Genomic DNA, 26,073 nt, shown 5'->3' on the forward strand with positions numbered 1-26,073 from the left:
TGTATGATCAAGGATGATAACAGACATTACTTAATAAAATTAAGATTATATATAATTCTGTAATCTAGAGTATATATATAATTTAGAACAAAATTAAAAAACATGTTGAACTGCAAGTGCCTTTGAAACGTGTAAGTAGACAGTTGAATCGGACAGAGCAAAGATTTGAGCTGAATTAGGTGCTGAATCACAGCTGACAACTGAAGCCATGGATGTGAATGAGACTGCCCAGACGGAGAAGAGGGGTCCTTATGACCAGCCTTGACAAATTGCAACATTTTCTGGCTAGGCAGACCAGAATAATACATGAAGGAGTCAAGAGGAGACAAAGAAATAGAAGAAAAATTAGAGATTACTACGTCATGTAAAACAAAGAAGAGTGTTTAAAAGAGGACAAAGTGGGCAAGGGCAGCTGATGGTGCTAATAGATAATGGCTAAGAGAAAAACAAATAGTTTCTCTCTTTAGTAATGAAACCCCATAAAGCCAAATTTAAATCCCAGCCACTCAAAATAAAAAATATATTTTACAGCCTCTTTTGCAGCTGAATATTACCTTGTAGCTAAGATTAGCCCATAAGATGCAAATGATAGCTGCAATTTATGAGTTAGGCCCTTAAATGTCAGGAACGAGCCTTATCTCCTAATTCTGGTTGACCTGAATGAGAACCCAACTAATGTGATAGTGAGATTTTTTTACCATGTGACCGGAAGGATGGCACAGAAGTACTATGAAACCACCATATTAGTTAATACTTGTCTTGAATTACTTAGTTCTGTCTTAAAGTATTCCTGTTAAGATTTTTAATTGAAGATGCAGTAGCTATAGTAGTCTCCATATTTCAGAATTCAACACAGCAGATTTATGAAAAGCGGTCTGTAGGAAAGATAATATCCCACATATTTTTAAGCAAGTATTTTAACAAAGGGTACGACATATGTCATATGTTAATAATATAAGAACAACTAGATCAAAAAAAGCATATAATACTTATCTAAAGTTTGAATGTTATCAACAAGCATTTTAAACCTTGTATTTGGAGATTCTTACAGATAATTCTCCATTTTGCTAGGTTTTAGACTGAGAGCTGAAGTAGAAAATCACTGTAATTAGGTATGGTAATGATGGAAGTAATAAAGAAGCAGAAGAAAAAGAACCACTGACCCAGAAATCACACACAGGTCTAGTCTATGATGTCTGTTTTGTCAACTATTTAAGGGTTTAACCATAACCATTTTATTTTCAGTCACTAAACAGAAACATCAGTTAAATTTTAAGTGAACTCTTAGCTATCAAATTAAGTATATAAAAATCCATTCACTAGAATACTTAATGTTAACACTACACAACAGCTTTTCATATTGACTTACATCAAATGATACAATTTTAAAACTCCAAATCTAACTTTAAAAAAATATTTTTGTTCTAACAAAAATCTCCCAAATTACTTCTTGGGTAGACATTTTGGATGGTAGTGGGAGATGCTACATTTTTAAGCTGGCAGAGAATTATCAGAAGTCTGATTCAAGTATCAGAAAAAGTTTAAACTAAGAAAACAAAAAGCAATAATTATTACATCTGTTTTTATGTTTACCCTGAGATACTTCTACCAATAATTTCCCACAAACTATAAGGGAGATATTTCTTTATCAGACACAATGGTTTTTTCCGAACTAAATGCATTTCTGAACTTAAATGCATGAAAAGTTAATAAACGGAAGGAAAAGCAAATTCAGAGCTGTCATTTAAAAAATTATATTCTTAAAGGGTTTAGGGGTATCATTTGTGGAACACAAAGAGATTTCCTTCTCAACAACATTCCAGGACATCACTCTTTCCTGCCTACCAGCAGACAAGATTATACTTGTCTGGAATGTCAGTAAAGTATTTACACAAAGGCAGTTTTTCAGAATCTTCTCATTGTGAACACAAAACAGGAAACACAGTAATGCCATCAGTATATGTTAAACACTGTTTAGTATAAACTGTATTTCTCTCTTAATGAGTACTAGCTTAACCTCCAGGAGGAGGAGGTGAAAATGAGCACATCTATAAACACATACCACTAGTTGTTTGCAGCCAGCCAAAGAAAAGGTTCAGGAAGAAAAACTCAGTAAAACTTGCCAAACTACATTTTCGTTAATGTTATACTGCAGCCTGTAATAAAAACTCTTTTCTCAAGTTCATTGGGGAAAATAAAGATTCCATAAAAGTTAATATTTTTGAATAAAAAAATAGCTAATTAATAACAGGCAATTTAATAGAAATATTGCTTCTGAGGCAGAAAAAAAACAAATTTCTATATAAAGTGGCCATCCTCAAAAACACCAAATAATAAAGCATTTCATGTTCTAAAAAAAAACCTAGTTTCATTTTTTTACATTTATGAAACAAAAACCTATTTACCTTCTATGGCTAAACAGTAATACAATTCTGTAAGCCTAACAACTGAAGAGCTTGGAAATGTATCTACAAACTGACTATAAAGTGCAGCTAGTGTCCTAAGCAGAAACAGAAAACATTAATTTCCCATATGATAGTTGAAAGAACTATGGTTTGACTGCCCTCTGCTGATGTAAAATTTTTATAACTATAAAAGTTGATGTGATAAAACTGTGATATTATCATTTTAAAATAACTGTTTCTACTCAGATACTGGTTTCATTATTGACTCCCTGTGAAAACTAAAGAGATTTAAATATTTAGCTTCTGTGTCTTATTTTTATTTTTATTTATTTGTAAAGACAGAGACTCACTCTGTCACCCAGACTACAAAAGCAGTGGCATGATCATGGCTCACCATAGGCCTCAACCTCTGGGATCTAGCTAGCCATCCTCCTGACTCAACCTCCTGAGTAGCTGGGGCTACAGCTAATTTTTAAATTTTTGTAGAGGCCAGGTCTCCGAAAGCTTCCCAGGCTGGTTTCAAACTTGTAGCCTTAAGTGATTCTCCTGCCCCAGGCTCCCAAAGTGTTGGGATTAGAGGTGTGGGCCACCTCTAACCTTGGCCATGTAGTCTTATTTTTAATTAATGGGCAAAATTGATGAAATAACTATTATTTGAGGCCTATAAAAATATAATTTAATCTCTGTATTAGTTCATTCTCCTGTTGCTAATATAGACATACCGAAAGCTGAGTAATTTATAAAGGAAAGAGGTTTAATTGACTCACAGTTCTACATGCCTGGGGAGGCCTCAGAAAACTTAATATCATGGCAGAAAAGGAAGCAAATATGTCCTTCTTCATATGGTGGTAGGAAGGAGAAGAATGAGAGCATAAGGGGAAAAGCCCCTTATAAAACCTTCAGATCTCATGAGAACTCACTGACTATCATGAGAACAGCATGGAGGTAACCACCCCCATGGTTCAATTACCTCCCACAGGGTCCCTCCCATGACACGTGGGAATTATGGGAACTACAAATTCAAGATGAGATTTGGGTGGGACACAACCAAACTGTATCAATCTCTCTGACTTCAAGATACTCAAATGTCATTAGAAAGATAGGAAAAACGTGGAAGAGATAAACTATTAGAGAACATCAAGAACTAAGCTAAGTGATACAGAAGACAAGTAAGCTACAGAAAAAAGATTTGTAGAGCCAACTTATTAAAAACTAAACAACAAAACTGAAAAATAAAAACTTTGTGGAAATGGCTGTTAAGACAGGCAGTCAAGAAAAAGTAATGAGCATGGTTTTAGATTAGTGAGGAGGAGACAAAATAAGCAAAAGCTGGGAGAAAATAATGAATGAATAATAGTACATGTAGATCACATAATTACCAAAAGATATAATTGCCAAGATGAAAGGTAAATGTTCAGTGAAAACAGAAAATACGATAATGGTAAGATTGCTGCATAGGGTAGGGGCAACTTTTGCAAACTAAAAAGGCCAGAAGGAAGATCTGGTCTTGAGGCAAACAAGGAGTCCTTGTTAGCAGTAGATCATTCCTTCAGGAAGAATACTATGAAACAGAATAAAGATGAAATGCTGGAGGAAGGGACTGAAGGCTGAGAAACAAGTCAAGAAGCAATTGCAGCAATAAAAAAAATAACTCAACCAGAATAGCAATGGTAATAGAACAGAAGAAAGAAATTGAGATAAAAGAATTGAGATTTCAAATTTTAAATTAAAAAAAAAACTGGAGGCTGGACTGGATTCAGATTTTTGTTTAATTATTTTCCATATTTGCCATAATATTTGAAAAAAATTTCAAATATTATTTGTCATCATCTTGAACTTAACCTCCACGTGTCATGGGAGGGACCTGATAGGAGGCAATTGAACCATGGGGGTGGTCACCTCCATGCTGTTCTCATGATAGTCAGAATTAAGGTGCCACAAATTCCACTGAAATAAAAGAGTACTGGACTCAGAGTTAGCAGAAGGAAAAACTATCATGTCATCAAAGCTAATAGGGTACAGGGTTTCAACATACAGGTACCTAGTAGGATAAAATTTATGGAATTGAAGAAAATAAGAAACGAAACCGTTAAATTTTGTTCAGTAACCCTCACAAATTCACTTCTAATATATTTGGTCAGTAAGGAGAACCTAGGGAGCTAACATTTTAATCACTGAGATGAGCTACAAAAACTAGGTGGAACAATTAACTTTAGGGGAAAAAATGTCATTGACAGTGTAGGAAAGGAGTAGCAGGTAATAATAGAGCCAAGCTATGTTTTGCTAATGATGAGGATACATAAGGAAGTTCATGGCAGATTGTTTTAAGTATCTCTGTAAATCATTTTCCAAGCTCATCTGGAAGCCTTGAAAGAATGAATTAATATTTGAAAGCAATTTGATATTGCTCTTAATATCAAATTGCTACCTAGAAGTTAAATTTCTACTGGAGATGGCCAGTCCCAAGAGATAGCTCCATCTAGCCAAGACTTCTCATTTTTCTACACCTGTCTAGAAAAATGTATGTACTAGTTCATAAAAAATGTCAAAGCTGACCCACTGCTTCCTCTATACACAAGTATAGACTTTCCATACTCTGTTTATGTGAAGATATCGAATCAAGCATCCAATTCAAGAGGAGACCATATTCAAATACTGTAGGTAAAACTGTTGGTAAGAACTCATGGAAAAGTAGTATGTTTCCTAGTGATTGTTTTAGAATCACCAAACAAAACCAGAACAATAATTTCTGAATTTTATGTTACATTTTCTTTGCAAAATAATTTCTGTCAAAAGAAGTATAATATTTGAAGTTAGATTCAATTAATTCATTCACTTATAGAGCAAATTATTTGGAATGCATCTGACCCAAGTTAACTATTTTGTGACACTATAATTTTAGTTTTAAAAAAACATTGTAATAAAAAAATGTCTTCTTAAAACTCATATTCACAAAATAATGAAATACATTTCAGGTATGCAGTGGTCCAATAAGAACATGTTACATTATATAATATTATTAAATAAAATTTCAGAAAAAAGCAGCAAGACATCAAGAATTTGATCACTATTTGACTACCACAGTTGGCTGCCTGCCGACACCCAACCACTGCTTTATGCTCCATTATCCTCTGGTCTCTTACATGAACACATTTTTACAGCAATAGCTACATTTAATGATATTTTAAATAGCTTTTGCAATTAAATGTCAGTTTTTCACTTTCATACTAAAGTAAAATAGATTTTCCTGAGGCTACTGCCTTTTGAAAAACAATAATAAAAGTTCCTCTGACAAAAGCTTTCCCTGCAAAAATAAGAAGTTAAAAGGTCAACTTTCAGAAAAGAAAATTGCTAAAATAATAGAAATGACAATTTACGCTAACATACAAAGCACATTTTTATCTACACTGCAAGAAGGACAAACATATTTGAATGAAGAGCAGATGTGGATTTCCAAATACTATCTACAACCTAATATGCTGTCAAAAAAAACAAATGACATGGCCAAAAAAAGAGTAGTTTTCTATTCCATTTATTAAAGGAGATTGGTATAAAGGCAAAAAGTCCTATAATTAGAAAAAAGTTTATCAATATGATGTCAAAAATCTTTCTTCCTGGTATTTTCTTTCATTAGTTATCACTGCATTAGACATCATAAGTAATGAATGGTACCTTACTTTAATGATTTGACTTTGTAGTTTTCAACTTTGTGATAATGTGGGAGTGATACATATTCAGTAGAAACCTTACTTTGAGTACCTATATAACTATTCTGTTTTTCACTTTCAGTACAGGGTTCAATTAATTACATAATATATTCAATACTTTTAGTATAAAACAGGTTTTGTGTCAGGCAATTTTGCCCAACTGCAGGCTAATGTAAGTATTGAGCACGTATAAGATGTGAATTTCTTTTTTTTTTTTTTTTTTTTTTGCTAAACTACGATGTTCAGTAGGTTAGGTGTTCTAAATCCACTTTTGACTTACATTAGTTTCAACATACCTTTAACAGGAAGGAACTCCACTGTAAGTTGAGGAGTACAGTTAAAATGAATATATGTATCTCAGAACAAATGTATCTCTTTCTCAGCAACATAACCTGAGCAAATACCTGATTATCTAAATATTATCCTAGATACCAAAATGGGTAAGTTTTGAATTTACATATTGAAACTAAAGAGTGATATGTGGAAATAAGAGAGGCAGCAAAAAAACAAATAAACAAAATCCATCAGGGAAATTAAAACAGTGCAATGAGTGCTGCGTCAGGGCTTCAAGGCATAAGGTGGTAATATCCTTGTGACAAAGCTAATTTAAAATAAAAAATCAAACCTGCCCAAAGTTTCTAAACGATCAGCTTGAATACACTCATCTTTTTATAAGTTAAAAGGAAAAGGTTCATTATACTTTAAGAGGAAACAAAGAGGTCTGTGGAATTTGACTCAAAATAGTGTATTTGGCCAAGAAGGTTACAGAACAAAATACAGTCGTGTGTCACTTAACAATGGGAATCTATTCTGAGAAATGCATCCTTAAGTGATTTCGTCATTGTGCATACATCACAGAGTGTACTTAAACAAACCTAGATGATATAGCCTTCCCAGGCCACATGATATAGCTTATTGCTTTTAGGCTACAAACCTGTACAGCATGTTACTGCACTCAATGCTGTAGGCAACCGTAAAACAATGGTATTTGTATGTCTAAATATATCTTAACATAGAGCAGGTACAGTAAAAATAATGTATAAGAGATAAAAAATTGTATGCCTGTATAGGGCACATTTACCAGGAGTGGTACTTGCAGCACTGGAAGTTGCTCTGAGTGAGTCAGTAAGTAAGCAAAGAGTGCATGTGAAGGTCCAGGACATTACTGTACACCACTATAGATTTTATAATAAACACAGGACAATAAGACTATACTAAACAGTTTATAACTCTTCTTTCTTCAAGAATTAATCTTAGCTTACTGTAACTTACTTTATAAACTTTTTAATTTTTATTTTTTGCCTCTTACAATAACACTTAGGTTAAAACAAACATGCCATACAGCTGTATAAAAACATTTTCTTCTTTATATCCTTATTCTATAGGTTTTTTCCTAATTTTAAATTTTATTAATTTATTTTACTTTTTAAACTTTTTTGCTAAAAACGAAGACACAAACGCATATACTAGGCCTGTAGATCAGGATCATCAATATTACTGTCTTCCATCTCTATATATTGTTTCCTGGGAAGGTATTCAGGGGCAATAATACACATGAAGCTGTCATCTCCTACGTTTAGCCTTCTTTCTGGAATATCCCCTGGAGGACCTGCCTGAGGCTGTTTTATAGTTAATTTTTTCATAAGCAGAGTGCTCATTAAAATGATTAAAAAGTATAGTGTAAGTAATGCATAAGCCTATAACACAGTTATTACCCTTATCAAGTATGATATACTATACAAATTTAATGTGCTACACTTTTATATGACTAATAGCACAGCAGGTTTGTTTACACCAGCATCACCACAAGAGTAATGCACTATGTTACCATATGATAATGGTTATGACATTATGATGGCTACAATGTCACTAAGCCATAGGAATTTTTCAGCTCCATTATAATCTTATGGGACACATTTGTACATGCAGTCTGATGTTGACCAAAACATGGTTACATGGCACAAGATTGTATCTAGAATCTGACCACAGTAACAACCCTCACTCACCAAAACTCAGTCTTCCCAGGTATTATCATGTATATCTTTCTATACAGTTTTGATCTCTGAGTTACATATATATATATTACCAATTCAAACTACCATCCTAACAAAATACCTTTTAAAAAAATGAAAGAAACAGGCTGGGTGCGGTGGCTCATGCCTGTAATCCCAGCACTTTGGGACGCCTAGGTGAGCAGATCATGAGGTCAGGAGATCAAGACCATCCTGGCCAACAGGTTGAAACCCCGTCTCTACTAAAAACACAAAAAATTAGCTGGGAGTGGTGGCACATGCCTGTAGTCCCAGCTACTCGGGAGGCTGAGGCAGGAGAACTGCTTGATCCCAGGAGGCGGAGACTGCAGTGAGCCGAGATCGCGCCACTGCACTACAGCCTGGGTGACAGTGTGAGACTCTGTCTCAAAAAAAAAAAAAAAAAAGAAGAAGAAGAAGGAAAAGAAACAATGATTAAAGTTGTATATAGAATAACATGAAGTTTATTGCTTTGCTTCCATTTATAAGTGAAACAATTTATTTCATACACTACAATCTCTAAAAGATCATCAAACTTTGCAGTTTCCACTGCCAAATAAGATCCAATTTCTTGACTGAATTCTTCTCTATATTAGCTGCATAGCCCTGGCTGGTCCCTTAATTAAAAAAAGAAAAAAAAATACCCTAAGACAATTTTTGTTGATGATAGAATACAGATCTCTTGTCTGTCTCCACCAAAGAGACAACTTCTTCTTAAACATGGAAACAAAAGTGAAATGACTTGCAATGATTTGTGACTCCAATCTGCATTTTTTTTTCTAACTCTCTTCCTTTACAGAAAACAGAACTTTTTCAACAACACACATTCAGTTAGTTAATGGATTGTGGGTGGTATGGCAGACAACATAATCGTTTAAAAAGTAAAATCAACTGCAAATTTTTAAGAGTGGGAATATGATCATTTACATTTAATCTCCAGTGTCTGTTTCTGTTGTAGCACAAAGAATATCATTAAATATGTTTATATGTTATATGCTCTATCTCATGTATTAAATCCACATGATTATGGTCCCATAATGGGGTACTATCAGTATGCCAGATTCCAAAAACCTCAACCTCAACCTCTGGAAAGCAATGGAAACACATTTTGTAAGTCTCTGCCTTCCATACCATCAAGTCACTAGGTATGCTTGTGTGTTACACATGCATGGTTATATATACATCCTTCTACTGCAAATTATTGTGACTGAGCAGACAATGCTTAAAAACGGAGGTTCAAGAGCTTCCTTTGTGATAAGAATGAAGAAATACCTACTCCTTACACTGAGGTTCAGCAATCAAAGACCAGACATCATTTCTTTTAACATCTGAACAGTTCAGTGTCAATACAAATTATCAAATACAAATTAACTAATGCCATTCTGACAAGTTTGTAATAACTCTACTTTTCAGATGTGTTAACTGAGGCTTGGACATTAAATAAATTAACTATAGTCACAAATGGGAAGCGAATCCAGAGCTTCAGGCTCTTGAATATTCTCCCAAGATAACTGATCTGAGATACTGTGATTACTTTTATTAAATGACTTAATTCACAAATAAAGAAATAATTCTGTACAACACCATTACCTACAAAGTAGAAGTTTCATTTCATGTCCATGAAAGAGTAAAAAATAATACAAGTTTCTCATGTCCTTCTCTAATAAAATGTTTTCCATTTCCCTGTATCACAAGATTACCATACTGTCTCCAAGAATATTTTTCGAAGACTGCTTGTGTTTATTGCATCCATAAATCCCCAAATCAGTGTCTAAAGCCTCTTTTATCTCTTATTAGTAATTCAAACAAACAAACCAAAATCTCCCTTTATTTATAAAGCATTGTAAACATCAATGTAGCTACTTGGAAAAACTCCCATCAAGATAAAAATCCACAATTTACAGAAGAGTTTCTCAATCTCAGCATTACTTGGACTAGATAATATTTCGTTGTGGGGCAGGGAGAGTTTTCCTGTACATTATAGGATGTCTGGTAACATCCCTGACCTCTGCCCACTGGATGCCAGTATCATTCCTCCAGTTGTAACAACCAAAAATGACCTGGAGGGAGGTTGAGAATAATAAGGTGTAAAATCCCCATTACAAGAAATCGTTAAGAAAAGAAAAACCAATTTTCTGTGTTACTCATTCACTGCTTGATGTAAAAGCTGGTTCCAATAATTTTTGTTTGGTTTAAAAAAAACTTCTGAGGCTTTTTGTTTTTGTTTCTATGATTCTATCATTTTAAACTATCATACAGGGTCAAAACACTTATAACTTTTCTGAAAAGTGAAATGTCCTCAAAATAGCCTGGGTACAGTGGCACTTTGGGAGGCCAAGGCAGGAGGATTGCGTGAGCCCAGGAGTTGAAGACCAGCTTGCACAACCAAGCAAGACCCTGTCTCTACAAAAGAATTTAAAAATTAGCTGAGAGTGCTTACACTCGCCTGTAGTCCCAGCTCCTTGGTGGCTAAGGCAGGAAGATCGCTTGAGCCCATGAGGTCAAGGATGCGGTGAACAGACTGCCCCATCGACTACTCCATGAACTGACTACTCTGCAGGAGCCTCCCCTGCAGCCTGGAAGATGGAATGAGACTCTGTCTTAAAAAATTGGGAAAAAAAAAAAGGAAATGTCCTCAAAATAACTCTTGAATTGCTAGCACGTCCATCACTGTATATCCATACATCCATGATTTTCTTCTCAACTAACCAGAATAGCAAAATATGAACCATTCAAACTGATGGCAGCAGTGGGACATCCAAAGTGGCCGCTGCCATGGCACCGGCTGTGGTGGGGTGCGGGTGCAGGCTGTGAATCCTCAGGTGGACTGCAAGGCGAATGGTACCCGGGGCCTGATGCCATGGGAGCCCGCCCTTGGTAGCCGCTAAGGTGTGGCAGGGCGAAGCTACCCACAGGCGGGAGACAGAATGATCTGACAAGGCAGAACTGGACCAAGGCCTGTGCGGCGATTGCACAAAGGGCACAGGGGGCGGTGCCTGAAAGCAGATTGGGGCCGTGCTTCGGGGGTCTTGGGTGGAAAGTGGGAGGGGCACTGGCTTCTCAGACATGGCCAGTGACTTTGCTGCAGCGCCAATGCTGCCAGCAGCTATAGTTTCCTGCGCCTGGCAGGAGGTTCAGCGTGGGCCACCAAGGCTGCATCCCAGGATCCACCCCAAGTCAGGGTGACTGTCCAGCCTGGCGCTACCAGCAGCTGGATTTGGGGCCCCGTAATTCGTTCCCAGAGGTGCCCCTCAGCAAGGTCTCAGGTGCACCAGGGGAGAGCCCCAGGCAGCCACTAAGAGCCAGGCCCATAGTGGGTACTTGAGGCAATGTCATCCTTGCCTTGGAAACCAGCCCAGCCCAGTGATTGCCTGGAGCCCTGCCCCAGGGTGCAAGGGGGCAGATAGGACAGCAGGAGCAGCTGTGAGAGCAGCAGTGGCAACAGTCTCCTGTGTCCCATGTCCCCATGGCCAACTGTGCCACCCCACCCTCACACAGTCAGGCAGGAAGAACTTGGAGCCTCCACTGCAGCTTCAACCTAGCTCCCTGCCATGTCCTAATGGCCCACAAGCACCTGGCCAAAGGTGTAACCACTGGGATTCATGGGACTGGCCCCAGGATCATCTGGTTTATTTGTGCTGTGCCACCTAAATCTCACCTGTCACCACTGTGGGAGATGCAGAGAAGGGGCACAGTCAAGGCTACACACTCTGCCAAACCAGGGACTGGTGGGAACTCTGTCCCTTTCAAGTTGGCAGAGCAAGAGTTCCCCCAGGAGTGGCTGCAGCCACCTGGGTTGTGACTGTGGGCCTGGGCCTCCTGGTGCTCTCAAGGACCCAGGAGGGTGCCCTTCACCAGCAGGCTCAGGGGTGCCTGCTCCTACTGCCTGGCCTCTCCCCAGTCCCAGGGTTGTTGCGGCTCCCTGCCACCTTTGCCTTCCCAGACTTTGGGTGCCAAGTGGGAGAAGGTTAGGGTTAGGGAAGTCATGATGGGGCTGAGGGTAGCTCTGGGCTGGCCCATGGATGTTCCTTGGCATGGGTGTGAGCAGCCTGGGTGTGATGGGGGGTAATGGGAGGCAGACAGTTTCCTGGGCTGGAAAGGGCAGGTTACTGGTGAGCCCCCACCTTCAGACCAGGGAGGACCTGAAGGCTGGGGGCCAGGCTGCCAGCCCTGCGGACCAGAGTGTACTTGCAGTGCCTTTTCCCCAGGCCTATACTTCCTCCCCTCTGAAACTCATAAAAGTAGAGAGCCAATGGGAGGACTGGCTGCAGAGAGAAGCTACCCTCGCTGCTGAGGGTAGGATAATCAGCATCAGAGAGGAGTCTGCCCTCTCTGGGGCTTGCTTTCTGCTGAGAGCTGCAAACAGGATGACCAGCATCAGAGAGAAGCTACCCTCTCTGCTAAGAACTGAACACTTGTCAGGACAACCTGCCTGCAGAGAGGAGCCACCCACTCCAGACTTCCTCACTAATGAGAGCTGAACACTCAATGGGATGACCTGCCTGCAGAGAGGAGCCACCCCCTCCAGGCCTCCTCTCTGCTGAAAGCTGAACACTTGAAAGGATGACCTGCCTACAGAAAGGAGCTACCCCCGGCAGGTCTCCTCTGAGCTGTTCTAAAACTCAAAGTTTCTCTTCATCTTGTTCACCCTCCACTTGTCTGCATATCTCATTTTTTCAAGATGCAGGACAAGAACTCGGGCAAAGGGACCACTAGCCACAGAGGCTGCCGGTCAGAAAAGCAACATCCCAAAGATCCCATAACAAAATCAGGCCTAACCTGGGGGAAGGAACACGAGGATCTACATATGAAAACAGAAAATAAAATCTAAGTGATATGTAATCCTTTAATTATTGACACTCTTGTTTATCAGCGCAATCACTATTACTAAAGGTTAAACTGGTAAGGATTTTGCAATTATGTACAGCCAGATTTTATATATATTAACTGGATATGAGGCTGCAGCATACTAAAAGCTATCACTAATTCAGGAAGAAGCTTTAATCCCTGTAAAGATTGTCTGGGAAAGTGAGCAAAAGCTCTAACTGACAGTACAGATAATATGATTCAGTTCCAGGCCAAAATACTGGATTTGTTTTTGTTATTTTTCTCCCATCTCCTTTTTTTTTTTCTGGGAAAATAAACAGTAAAGCAAGCAACCCTCTCCATCCAATTCATCCTCCTAGCAAAGACTCCAAGCAAAGCTTTTGGAAAGATCACCTTTTTAAATGCACATGTATATATTAAGTCAAACTCAAAACCAATGGAAATAAACACAAAATGCACACACAGAAAAATAAGTATTTATACAGACTCTTAATTACTTGAATCCAAATACATTGGAGAAGAAAAGGCAATGATGCTCATTAATATTTATAAACATATGAAACAGGAAATATAAATATATGAATGACTCCCCACCAACCTCTATTAACTAAATTTACAGTAGATTAGTTATTAACCAGATTTAACTACTAATGGCCATCTTAAGTATAAGCTTTTAAAATCTAATGTTCAAACTACCCTCCAAATCCAAGCAATAAAAATCTTCAGATTTTAAGGCCGGGCTCAGTGGCTCACACCTGTAATCCTGGCACTTTGGGAGGCCAAGGCGGGCAGACCATGAGGTCAGGAGTTCAAGACCAGCCTGACCAACATGATGAAACCCTGTCTCTACTAAAACTACAAAAATCAGCTGTGCATAGTGGCATGCACCTGTAATCCCAGCTACTCAGGAGGCCAAGGCAGGAGAATTGTTTGAACCCAGGAGGCAGAGGCTGCAGTGAGCAGAGATTACGCTACTGCACTCCAGCCTGGGTGACAGAGTGATACTCCATCTCAAAAAAAAAAAAAAAAACCCTTCAGATTATATATAGATATTTACTTCATCAAAAGTAAACAGCAAACTCATTTTGGAAAAAAATGAAAATATCACCAAAAGGAAGCACATAGGAAAAATTTAAACAGAGCTTCTGTGCCTGTGGATACTTTTGGAAGAAGCTTTTATGGTCTGGAAACAGAAAAAAAAATTGTTAATGGTTCGGAATCAGATATAGAAAAAAAAAATCATTGGTCTGTATTTAAGTTTCTACTTTCTACACTTTGTACTTTTAGCCAACCATTCAAACAAAATAATTCCATATCACTATTCTCTCTGATGGAAGTGAAACTGATATATGAAAAGGAAGCAGTTACATTTTACAAGACTTAAATATGGTATGTTAAATAATACTGACTATAAAAGAAATCACATCCTTAAATCAAGAACCATTTCAGCAGCATTTCTGCTTGAGATAGAGAATGCTAATGTCATAGACTCTAATACTAACTCAAAAAAATACTGCATCCCTGCTTGAATTTTAATCTCAAGGATCTGAGGAACACATAAATAAAAATTAATAATTTAACTCAATTATTTTTTTCTTTATCTTCTTATTTGTATTCAGGAGGAAACTATAACTTCTTTTTGACAATTACAGAAAGTAACAATACCAATATTAGGCTATCTTTTAATTTAACATTTCCAAAACCAAGGAAGAGCAGTTTGCACTCAAAGGGATGCTCTAAAAGACTTTGGAGTCCAGAGTTCTGAATGTATGCATTCATTCAGTCAGCCAGCCATACATTTATTTAATAGATAACAATTTAAGGCAATTTTTGGTATTAGTGTTCATAAAGTTCTTCTAAAATAATAATAAAAACTGACACTTGTATAATATTTAAGTATGCATGAAATATCCTCACTATATTACTATAACTGATCTTTCATTCTTTCCTGGCTATCTATATTTGATCTACTTTTTAAGGGAAAAAATAAATTTGTGATGAATAAGACATAAGAAGGGAGGAATCTGATGGACTAACAAAACTTAAGTATAATACAAAAGTTGAATCTCTCAATTTTTCCAAACAAGCTCTTTATTATAGGCTACCATAAGACTTTAATATATAAACTTTATCAGAAATGCCAATACCTTCATTGCTCTGTGGTTTCTGTCTTTCATCAAAGAAAGGCTTAATGAATCATTTTCATCATTCTATTAAGATACAAGGAGTATCCAAAACTTTATGGGTCTATGCTACCCAGGAAATACAAAACTCTATGCTAAGTGAGAATACAAGTGTTCATAGGTTACATATGCTCAAACCAATTTGTATAATAAATTTTCACAGCTGTATAAGGCAAAATACATGTTATGAAGGTGAGAAAGATAAGACAAAAAAAATATTGGTTTAAAATTAGAAGCAATGGCTTTAACTTCAAAATGACAAACAGGTAGGTATTTATTACTCCATGGAATCAGTCAGCCATTTCCTTTTGTGTAACACTCTTCTCAGGTTATTCGGAAGCATACTATGTTATAAAAATTTACATTTTAAATGTCTATAGTGTACGTTTCCTAAAACATAAAATTATGAAGTATGGATAAAAAGTACAGTCACCTGATGACACATCACGACAATACTGGAGAAAAATGACATGCTACGAGATAAAGAATAAGGTACCTGGGGAGACAGGAAGTCCTGCCTTACAATACTGCCTTCACCACTTACTAGCTCCTGAATCATGGCAAGCTATTCAATCTCTTTGAGCAGCAATTTCTCATCTTCAAAATGTAAACAGAGATATTACTTTGCAGGGTTGTTAGAAGAATTACAGATTATGTACGTAAAGCATGGTGTGCTGTGCCTCGTATAGTGCATAAGCTCAAATAAAAGTGGTAACAATTGTTATTATCTTAGAGTAGTATTTCTGGATTTTTCTGATTTCCCTTTACGTATTCAATTTTGTATTTTATTTTTTACTTCAAATATGTAAAAGAGAACCCTTGTAATAAAATGCATAAAAGCTAATATTAATTCTTTGTAGACATACCTATAATATTCAGTATATACATGACAGTTTTGCTTAGATTACATTTTTACTTCTTTGTTTTACATGAAGAAAATCCTTGCTGCTTACGAAAACACTTGGCTTTTCTCACTGCGGGAATACGGGTTTAGGTCATGAATATGAATGTAAAATATCAACTCATGGAAACTTGGCTGAATAATGTTCTCCTTACCCATTTTGCAACTATGTAAGCAGGGCAATCAACTATCACCAAAACACAGTCAAGAATACAACTGGAAGGAAGAGAACTTTTACGAGAAATTATTTTTAATTACTTAATAGTGATTAAACTCTCAACATTACTTCCTCAAGGCCATCAGAGTAGTTAACATAAGCTTTAATCTTAGTGTTCGTTTTGCTATACAGTAAATATATTACTGAACTACCTTCTACTAAACACATATCACCCCTGATAAAAAACTACATGTAACTGGTGATAAAGTGAGGAGTTCAAAATAGAAAATACTAACTTTCTCAATGAAGAACATAGAAAACAAATTAAAGATATGTAATTTAGCTCAGCAAATTATTTGCATTTTGAATTAGCAAAATATAGTCAGCAAGTGAAAAGTTGATGCTTTCTAAATTCATTAATATAGTTAATAAGAAGGCAGGCTTCTTTCATACTAACTGCTATAATGTGTTCCAGGTACTTGAATATACCAGTAAATACGACAAAAATCCTTTGCCCAAAACAGACAAAAATGCTTTCCTTGCATTAGAGCAACGGGAGACAGACAATAAGAAACACTGTAAATAAGTAAACCATATGGTAATAATATTCACTACATTACACTAATAAGCACTACAGAAAAAAATAGATGAGTAGCATAAAAGGAGGTAAGGCGAATTAGAGTGAGAAAATGGGTTGGAGCACTTACACTGTCAGATGACTGATAAAATCTTTTCCTATGAGGCTCAGTATTGTTATTGCTTCAGATAAGAGAGATTTATGAGTATTTCCTAGTCCTAATAATTACTAATAGCTTTCCATAAGCCATACTATAATTAAGGGCTCAATGGTACATATTTTCAGCTTGTTAGTCAAACAGTCTATGTAGCACTATTCAACTCTCCCACTGTAGTGTAAAAGCATTCACAACAAAACAAATGAATGTGGCTACGTTCCAATAAAACTTTATTTCTAAACACAGGCATAGAGCACAGTAGTTTTCCAATCTTGGCTTAATTTGGCTAAATGCCTTAATTCTAATATTAAATTTTCCTGGCAGTATAAAGTTATTTATTTCTTAGTGTTTAACTTCAATTCTAATTGTCTAACAAGTAAAGATAAAATATAACAACCCACATACATATAACACTTTACCCTCCCTCTCTACCTTCTCCATTCTTCCTTCTCTTTTTCCCATCTGTCTTTACCCAAACCAATCAGTAATATAATGCAAACATCAAAGACTGAATTCTGTTTTATAAGTGCGATAGTGAAAGGATATAAAAATATTAAATACATAATTCAAAGACATTAAGTTACCTACAGAATTTAAGAATAAACCTCATAAAGTTATTAAACTCAAAATGTCAGGCTTCTACTGGTCTCTAGAAAAAAAATCATACATATTTTATTAAAAAAAAAATAAATCTGTTCAGTCCCAAAATACAGAATTAAAGAGGTAGAACTTTTAGAAATTCCCAAAGTATCCTAAACATGCATAAAAATATAATTTTGCTCACCTCTCCAAACATTAGCATTCTATTTTCTTCAACTTTCTACTTAGATAGAATATATTACACTTTAAAAAAAAACCTATTACAAATATTTTCTTTTGTATTCTAATACAAAAAAAAGAAAAGTTCTGGAATCAAGATTTCCAAAAGGCACCAGTTTTATAACTGGCTTATCACTTCTTTTCCATAACAAAATATACCTCTGAATAAGTCTGTGATCAACTATCTTGATGAGTACAGAAACAATATGTAACTTTTAGGCCATAAATTTTACTAGCATAACAAAGAGGTAAACATTATTACTTCATATGAAACATGACTAATACAAGCCACCAGTATGGTTTACCTGCACCGTCCCTTCTAAGAGACAGGAGTATAATCTAGCAATTTTTAACACTTTTTCACAATTTTAGTTGTATTTAATTATGAAAATCAGATTAGAAACTGTCAATATATACATAACAAACTGATTTTTGTTGAATTCTCTAAAAGATTTACATGTAAAATATCTAGTTTGCCAGTCAACTTTTTATTAAGATATCAAATTCTCTAAGAATTTTTCCAGCACTAAAATTCTACTTATTTCTGCCCCGAAGCCTGGAAGTAATGATGGCAGCAGCTGCCTATCGGGAGCGGTGGCTGCGACGATGCCCGCTGCACTGGGGAGGTGTGGCTAGAGCTGCACTCTCTGCCCAGCCAGCAGGGCTGGCATCTACTGAGTTGGCAGGGTGGGGCCAACTGCAGCTGTCCAGACGTGGGTCTGAACCTAGGCATCCTTGCATTCTTGGGGGCCTGGGAATGCCTCCTGCCCCCACAGGCTCAGAACTGCCTGTTCCTGCTACCTGGCTACATCCTGATCCTGGCACCCACTCTGGGCAGAACAAAGTCGTGGCCAAGCCTGGGTGCTGTCACAACTCAGCTGGGTGTGCTTGTACTCAGTGAGATGCTAACATGCCAGTCCCCTGCCACCTTGTACTCCTCTGGAATTTAGGCACTGGTGAGCATGGGAGGGAGGGAGGTTGAGGAGGGATAAGAGTGGTTTGCCATAGGCCTTCAGGCACCCCTTGGCACAAACAGCCTGGGTGCCATGGATGGCACATTCATGGCGACAGGATGCAGACAGGATCGTGGGTGGAAAGCAGCAGGTGTCTGGTGAAACCCCACCTTCAAGCCAGGGACAGCCTGAAGCCTGGGGACTGGGCTGCCAGTTCCCCTGCCCAGAGTGAGAATTTACAATGCTTTCACTGGGTCTGCCCATGGCCACCCATAAACCAATCAGCATGCGCCTCGTCCCTTCTGAGCCCATAAAAATCCCCAGACTCAGCCATACTTCGACAGACTTCCCAACTACCAGCTGCAGAAAGGAGCTACCCACTTTGGGTCTCCTGAGAGCTGTTCTGTTGTTCAGTTAAGCACAACCCTCCAGTTGTCCACATATCTCACTGGTCCTGGACGTGGGACAAGAACTCAGGGCCCACCAGATGGAGGGGCTGAAAGAGCAGTAACACAAACAGGGCTGAAACACACACCCTACCCTGACTTACCACATGGAGGGTGATGAGGAGAGAAGAGCTGCAGCCCTTTGGGGAGCCCAGACCTAGGGGCTCCCTGAGTCAGGGCTGTGACACCCTCCTTGTGGCTCTGATTCCTGGCTCCTCCAAGCTTCTGGGCACCACCACATTCCCAGACAATGGTGCCCACAATGGAAGCTGAGTGCGGTACATCTGGTCCAGCCACAGTCATGCATGGAGCTGGTACCTGTTATCAGTGCCTGGAGCTGCTCACCCCCACTGCAGCAGCTTGCATGTGTGGCTGTGCACAGTGGCCAGAACCTGAGCTCACTTGCCCACACACCCCTCACCGCTCCATGCCAGGCTCACCCTTGGCAGGTGTGGGATCTGGGCCAGTAGCACGAGTGGAGTGCAGCCTACTGGGCTGAGTGGGCAGGACGAGCTCAGCAGGTATGAGCAGTACTCAGGCAGAAGTGCCACCAACATGGAGGTTTCCAGCTGGTGAAGCAACACTCCAAGGATCCCATGGTGGTAAGATTTAAAAGCAAAGTCCCTTTCTTTACTGAGGTAGTTATGAGCCCACTGAGGCAATAATGCAGGTCTGTGTAAATGGGTTGCAAAAGATAGTCAAAGGTGGTAAAAGAACTGAAAAGCAGGAGGCCTCATCTCCAAGTGAAAACAGACTTGCTGAAATATAAAACTGACATTTTTCTTTGCATTCCTAATTAAACAATTTTTTTCTTTAGTGTGATTTTTAATGGCTAGGATTAGGGTATACTACACATACAGTCTCTTTACTTTTACTGTTAGAAGGCTTCTGACAAATACAGGCATACCTCCAAGATACTGCAGGTTCAGTTCCAGAGCTCTACAATAAAGCTACTATCACAATAAAGTTAATATCACAATAAAGCAAATGACAAGAACTTTTTAATTTACCAAGACATATAAAAGCTATGTTTACAGTATACAATAGTATACCAAGTATGCTTTTCCTTTTCCATTATGTTTGGAAAAGAAAAAGCATATACCTTAATTTAAAAATCCTTTATTGCTAAAAAAATGCAAATGATTATCTAAGCCTATACAGCAAGTTGTAATCTTTTTGCAGGCGGAGGGTCTTGCCTCGATGTTGATGACAGCTAACTGATCATCTGGCTGCTACAGGCTGGGGTGGCTGCAGCAATTTCCAAATATAAGACAACAATAAAGTATGCCACATCAACTGACTCTTCCTTTCATGAAAGATATCTTTGTAGCATGTGATCCTATTTGATAGCATCTTAAAACTGAAGTCAATCCTCTCAAACCCTGCTGCTGTTTTATCAACTACTTATTTACTATTCTAAATCCTTGGTTATCATTTCAACAATATTCACAGCATCTTCACCAGGTGTAGATTCCATCTCAAGAAATCACTATTTGCTCAGCTATAAGAAGCAACCCTGCATCCATTTTAATTTGATCATAAGATTGTAGCAATTAAGTCCCATCTTCAGACTCCACTTCTAATTCTAGCTCTTTTCCTATATCTACCTTATCTATAGTTACTTCTTCCACTGATGTCTTCAAGCTCTCAAAGTTATCCTTGAGGGTTGGAATCAACTTCTTCTAAACTCCTGTTAAAGTTGATATTTTCACCTCCTCCCACAAATCATGAATGATCTCATGGCTCTAGAATGGTGACCTCTTTTTCAAGGAGGTTTACTTTGCCCATATCCATTAGAAGAATCACTACTATGGCAGCAATAGCCTTATGAAACATATTTCTTATATCATAAGACCTGAAAGTCAATATTACTTCTTGATCCATAGGCTGCAGAATGGATATTGTTATAGCAGACACAAAAACATTAATTCTCCTTGTGCATTTCCATCAGAGCCTTGGGTAACCACATGCATTGTCAATGAACAGTAACATCTCAAAAGGAATCTTTTTTTTCCCTCAGCAGTAGGTCTCAATAGTGAGCTGAAAATATTGAGAAAACCATGCTGTAAACAGATATGCTATCATCCAGGCTTTGTTGTTCTGCTGATAGAGCACAGGCAGAGTAGACTTAATGTAACTGTTCAGGACCCTAGGATTTTCAGAATGGAAAATGACCACTGGCTTCCATATAAAGTCACCAGCTGCATTAGCCCTAACAAGAGAATCAGCCTGTCCTTTGAAGTGTGAAGCCAGGCATTGATTTCTCCTCTCTAGCTATTAAAGTTTTAGATTCCCATCTTCTTCTAATATAAGGCTGTTTTGTCTACATTAAAAATCTGTTGTTTAGTGTAACACCTTTGTTATCTTAGCCAGATCTTCCATATAACTGGCTACAGCTTCTACATCAGCACTTGCTGCTTCACTTTACATTGTTATGTTATGCAGATAGCTTCTTTACTTAAATTTCATGACCCCAAATTCTGCTAGCATCCAACTTTTCTTCTGCAGCTTCCTGATCTTTCTCGTCCTTCAGAGATATTGAAGAGCATTAGAAACTTGCTCTGGATTAGGCTTTGGCTTAAGAGAATGCTGTAGTTGGTTTGATCTTCTATTCTGATCACTATAATTTTCTCCATATCAGCAATAAGGTTGTTTTGCTTTCTTATCATTCATGTGTTCACTGAAGTAGCATTTTAAATTTCCTTTAAGAACTTCTCCTTTACATTTACAACTTGGCTAAACATTTGATGAAAGAGGCCTAGTTTTTGGCCACTCTAAGCTTTTGACACGCCATTCTCATGAAATTTAATCATTTCTAGCATTTGATTAATGTGACAGATGTGAGACTCTACCTTTAATCTGAACTTTTGGAAGCCACTGTAGGGTTATTCTTTGGCCTAATTTCAATACTATTGTGTCTCAGGGAATAGGGAGGCCCAAAGAGAAGAAGAGAGACAGAAAAATGGCTGGTTGTTGGAGCAGTCAGAACATACATTTATCCATTAGGTTTGCTGTCTTATATGGGTGTGGTTTATGGTGTCCTAAGACAATTACAATACTAATGTTAAAGACCACTGATCACAGATCACCATAACAGATATAATAATAATGAAAGCGTGAAATACTACAAAAATCAGCAAAATGTGAAGTGAGCATATGCCATGGAAAAAAATGGCACCAATGGACTTGCAGGGTTACCACAAATACTCAATTTGTAAAAAAAAAAAATACACTATTTGCAAAGTGTAAGAAAGCACAATGAGGTATCCCTGTATAGGCAGTCCTATAATCCCACAACAGCCAAGATATAGAATATCTATATCATTACAAAAAGTTTCCCATTGCTGCTCTGTGGTGAATTTCCTCCATCAGATCCCTGATCTGATTTCTGTCCATGTAATCCTCACAATGTCAGTGTATATAGTCTTTTATAGCTAACTATTTTAACTTAGCATAATACTTTGAGATTCATCCATCCTTGCACATATCAGTAATTTGTTCCTTTTCATGACTGAGTAGTATTTCACTGTATGGACAGGTTGCAACTTATTCATTCAGGTTGTTAGACATTTGGGTTGTTTAGGTGTTAACAAAGAAAACTGCTATAAACATTACAAACAGGTCTTTGCTGGGCAATTTATTCATTTTTCTTGGGTAAATATCTAGGAGTGGGATTGTTGGAAACTATGTTAAATACATATTTAATTATTTATGAGAAACTTGTTTATTTTTTCAAATGAAACAGAAAGTATCACTTAAATTATGAATAAGCTACTACACTGGATGATGATACATCATAGTTTTTTAAAGAAAGAATACACATACCACACCTCTAAACTTGCACAATTAAACAAGGAATGCACCAGTATTACATAAAATACTTGTAAAGTGCTTCTATTTGACTAAAATTAACTAGATATCATATGTAAAAAACATAGCATAGTACTTAACGCATAGTGCATACTAATGACTGCTAATTCTCCACTGTTCAACTTCCCTTTTTCCCAGTGCTCTCAGTTTCCCAATCCTCAGATAATATAAACCCACACTTAAATGTGAATCATTATTTGTCAAATCAGTTACATAGGATACTCGTTTTCTCTCTTCAATTATTATCTCTTAAAGCAAAGCCAGTTTCATTCATTCATTTAAGCTGCTCTTTGGATAAATGAGAGTGAGCCTCTAAAAGCAGTAGGAGCCTGTACTCAGGAAACATTTCAGGTGAACATCACCATCTTGTGTCAAAAAAGAGTAACTGCAATACCAAAGTTATCAAATAGAAAACAGAGAAGTCAAAATGTATGAAGGTCATTTTTTCCAAATTTTTTCTGATGCATGTGTCAATAAAGTGTTCCAAAGCTTAAACTGTTTATGTTTTATGAATTTAATGCATTAAAATTTATTCATTAAAATTTCAAGCTAGATAGTGTATATCATAAAGGAACTAGGTTACTTGACACCATACACACACACACACACGCACACGCGCACACGCACGCACACACACACACAGAATGCCAGACACAAAAATGACACTTCATTATTGTTAATACTCTCTACATACTTTAAAATTAGCCACCAATTGCCCTTCTACTAATGACTTTAAAACATTCAATATATCTCCAGATTTAGGTTTTTGGCTACACTGAACATTAGTTCCCAAATATGAGATTCTAGGACCATTAACAATAGAATACCAGAAGCTTTTTCAAATTTCAATTTTTTTAAATTTAAAAGCTATTTAAAATAGCTTTAATCATACAGCTATTTCTATTCTAACTCATTATTTTTACATTTATATTCGTCTAAAAATAGTTAAAAGTATGTTAAACAGAACCAAAATATTGCAGGCTAATCAGACATCTGTGAAAAAAGAAAATATGCTGCTCAACAAGTTCTCCTTTTTCAAAGAGTAATAAATTTTAAATTAAAAAGTTAAGGTGTTCTTCAACTGTCAAGCAAGGTTTTTATTACACAACAACAGCCTTAAAGGCTGATTGATTGCTTTTTCCCCTTTTTTCTGAAAATCATATAGTTAAGTCACTTTTGCACACCTGGATATCTGCTTGCTTTATGATCTGTTTGAAGAAAGAAACATTACAGTAACAAGACAGTCTTGGAAGGTGGTACCTAAAAACAACACAAAAAACAGAAACTTGTTTGGTAAATGGCATCCTTTTATACAGCATTGAGAATCTCTATTATTGTCGGTCTCTGTGTCACTAAAGAAAACAACTGTAGAGCTTGATGATATATCAAAGATTAGTACATTTTTCACAGGTACAGAAACAGATGCTCAGTGAGGATAAATTATCTCCAATAATACACCGTCTGTTAACACAGCTAGCATCAGAAACTAAGATTTCTGCAACTGTCTGTCTGCCTTAACTCTCCCATTGCTTGTTTCTGTCAGTTTTAAGCTGCTCTATCATGTTCTGTATAAGCCACTCTGGCCCCTTTTATATTTATCCTCTGTTACAGGTGTCAAATCTCATTTCCTCCAGACTCATTTCCTCAGCTACACTGCTGGTATCATACAAAAGCCTCTCTCCAATGCTGTGCACTCTTCAAAAACTCATCCAGAAATACTAAGGTTTGGGAAGGTCTGAGCCCAAAAGACTATAAGCAAAAAATTCAAAGAAGAAAAATACAAAATTCCTCATACAATAATTCTAATATCACAAATTCATGAAACTGCAGTTATAAAGAGCAAAGTATTCAGAAAATTTAATATATATTTTAGCACTGTCTTAAAGCTAAAAGAAACTAAAATAGCTGGTTTTAAATATCTATGGAGTTCAAACCAGATTAATGTTGAACTCTTCACCCTAACAGTATATATATACAATAAAACCTTGATTATGAAGTTTATCTGAATTTCAATGAATGAATATAAGTCCGTTCAGTCTTATCTATTTCCATAAAAGAAAGCAGAAAGCATTCCTTTACCCAGATAGCATTTTTATTCGGAGAATTTTACTTTCATCTGTTCTTCCTCCATAAATAATCTCAACCATCTAGTTTCTCTTTAGGAGTTCTCTTTAGTACCTCTTCAGAACATCCCCTAATTATCTACATGTCAATTAAATGTTCCATGAAGTTCACCTAGATTGGGGATCTTGAACAGATACTTTAAACTGTTTTTCAAAAAAAGAAAGCTATATTAATTATTCTTGGTATTTAAGATATACATAGTGACTTTGCCATCAACAAATAAAGAAATACATAGAGAATGACAGAAACAAGATCCCAAACTTGACCAGCTGGGAAGATTAATCAAATCTAATAAGATGAATTTAGTAGGAAGAAATTCCTCTATTCCTAAGGCCTAAAGCCTTTGCCGCCACAGCCATGGAAAAATAATTGGGAAATCACTTGGACTTAAAGAAAAGAATATCTGGGAATCATGTGAAAAGCAGGAGAAACGTAGAGGAGGTACTTCCAGAGGAAGACTTCTCTATCCGGTATATATAGTGCCTCAGTTGCTGAAACTTAAATCAACTGCACAAGCCCAAGGCATGAAAACTATTATTTAGCAGACCTTGAAGAAAGACCTGGGCTTTTCACTTTTGTTGTTTTTTTAACTTTATTCAATAGCAATCCCAATGTGCAGCTGGCAAATAAGCTAACAAAATCCTGGAATGCATTAGTAAAAGCAAGGTACTCAGAGTAAAGGTAGTAAGAGTCTTACTAAGTTCTGTACTGATCAGAACACAACCGATCATTGTATATTTGTTTGTGGATGTGACAACTTCAGAGAGAAAAGGACAAATGAACAATAGTTCACAAGAAAAGGATGAGAATGCTGAAGATGGAAAAAGAATGCCATACGAAATAATCCAAAATGTCAAGCCTGAAAAACAAAAGACTGGTTAGTGAGAAGAAGTGTAAAGACAAGATACCTAATAGTT

At 37.0% G+C, this 26,073-nt stretch overlaps 1 protein-coding gene across 11 annotated transcripts in view; it reads right to left on the reverse strand.

Moving 5' to 3' along the window:
• Positions 1 to 26,073, reverse strand: part of AFG2A (AAA ATPase AFG2A) — a 406,233-nt gene that overhangs the window by 243,000 nt on the left and 137,160 nt on the right. Inside the window, exon 15 of one of the 11 annotated variants that reach the window (XR_013532909.1) lies at positions 10,583 to 10,718. The exons of the other annotated variants lie outside the window; for them this stretch is intronic. The gene's annotated coding sequence lies outside the window, so the exon portion shown is untranslated. The remainder of the gene's footprint in view (positions 1 to 10,582; positions 10,719 to 26,073) is intronic. 11 annotated transcript variants of the gene reach the window in all.

This window comes from Callithrix jacchus, chromosome 3, assembly GCF_049354715.1.
Source record: "Callithrix jacchus isolate 240 chromosome 3, calJac240_pri, whole genome shotgun sequence".
Lineage (NCBI taxonomy): Eukaryota > Metazoa > Chordata > Mammalia > Primates > Cebidae > Callithrix > Callithrix jacchus.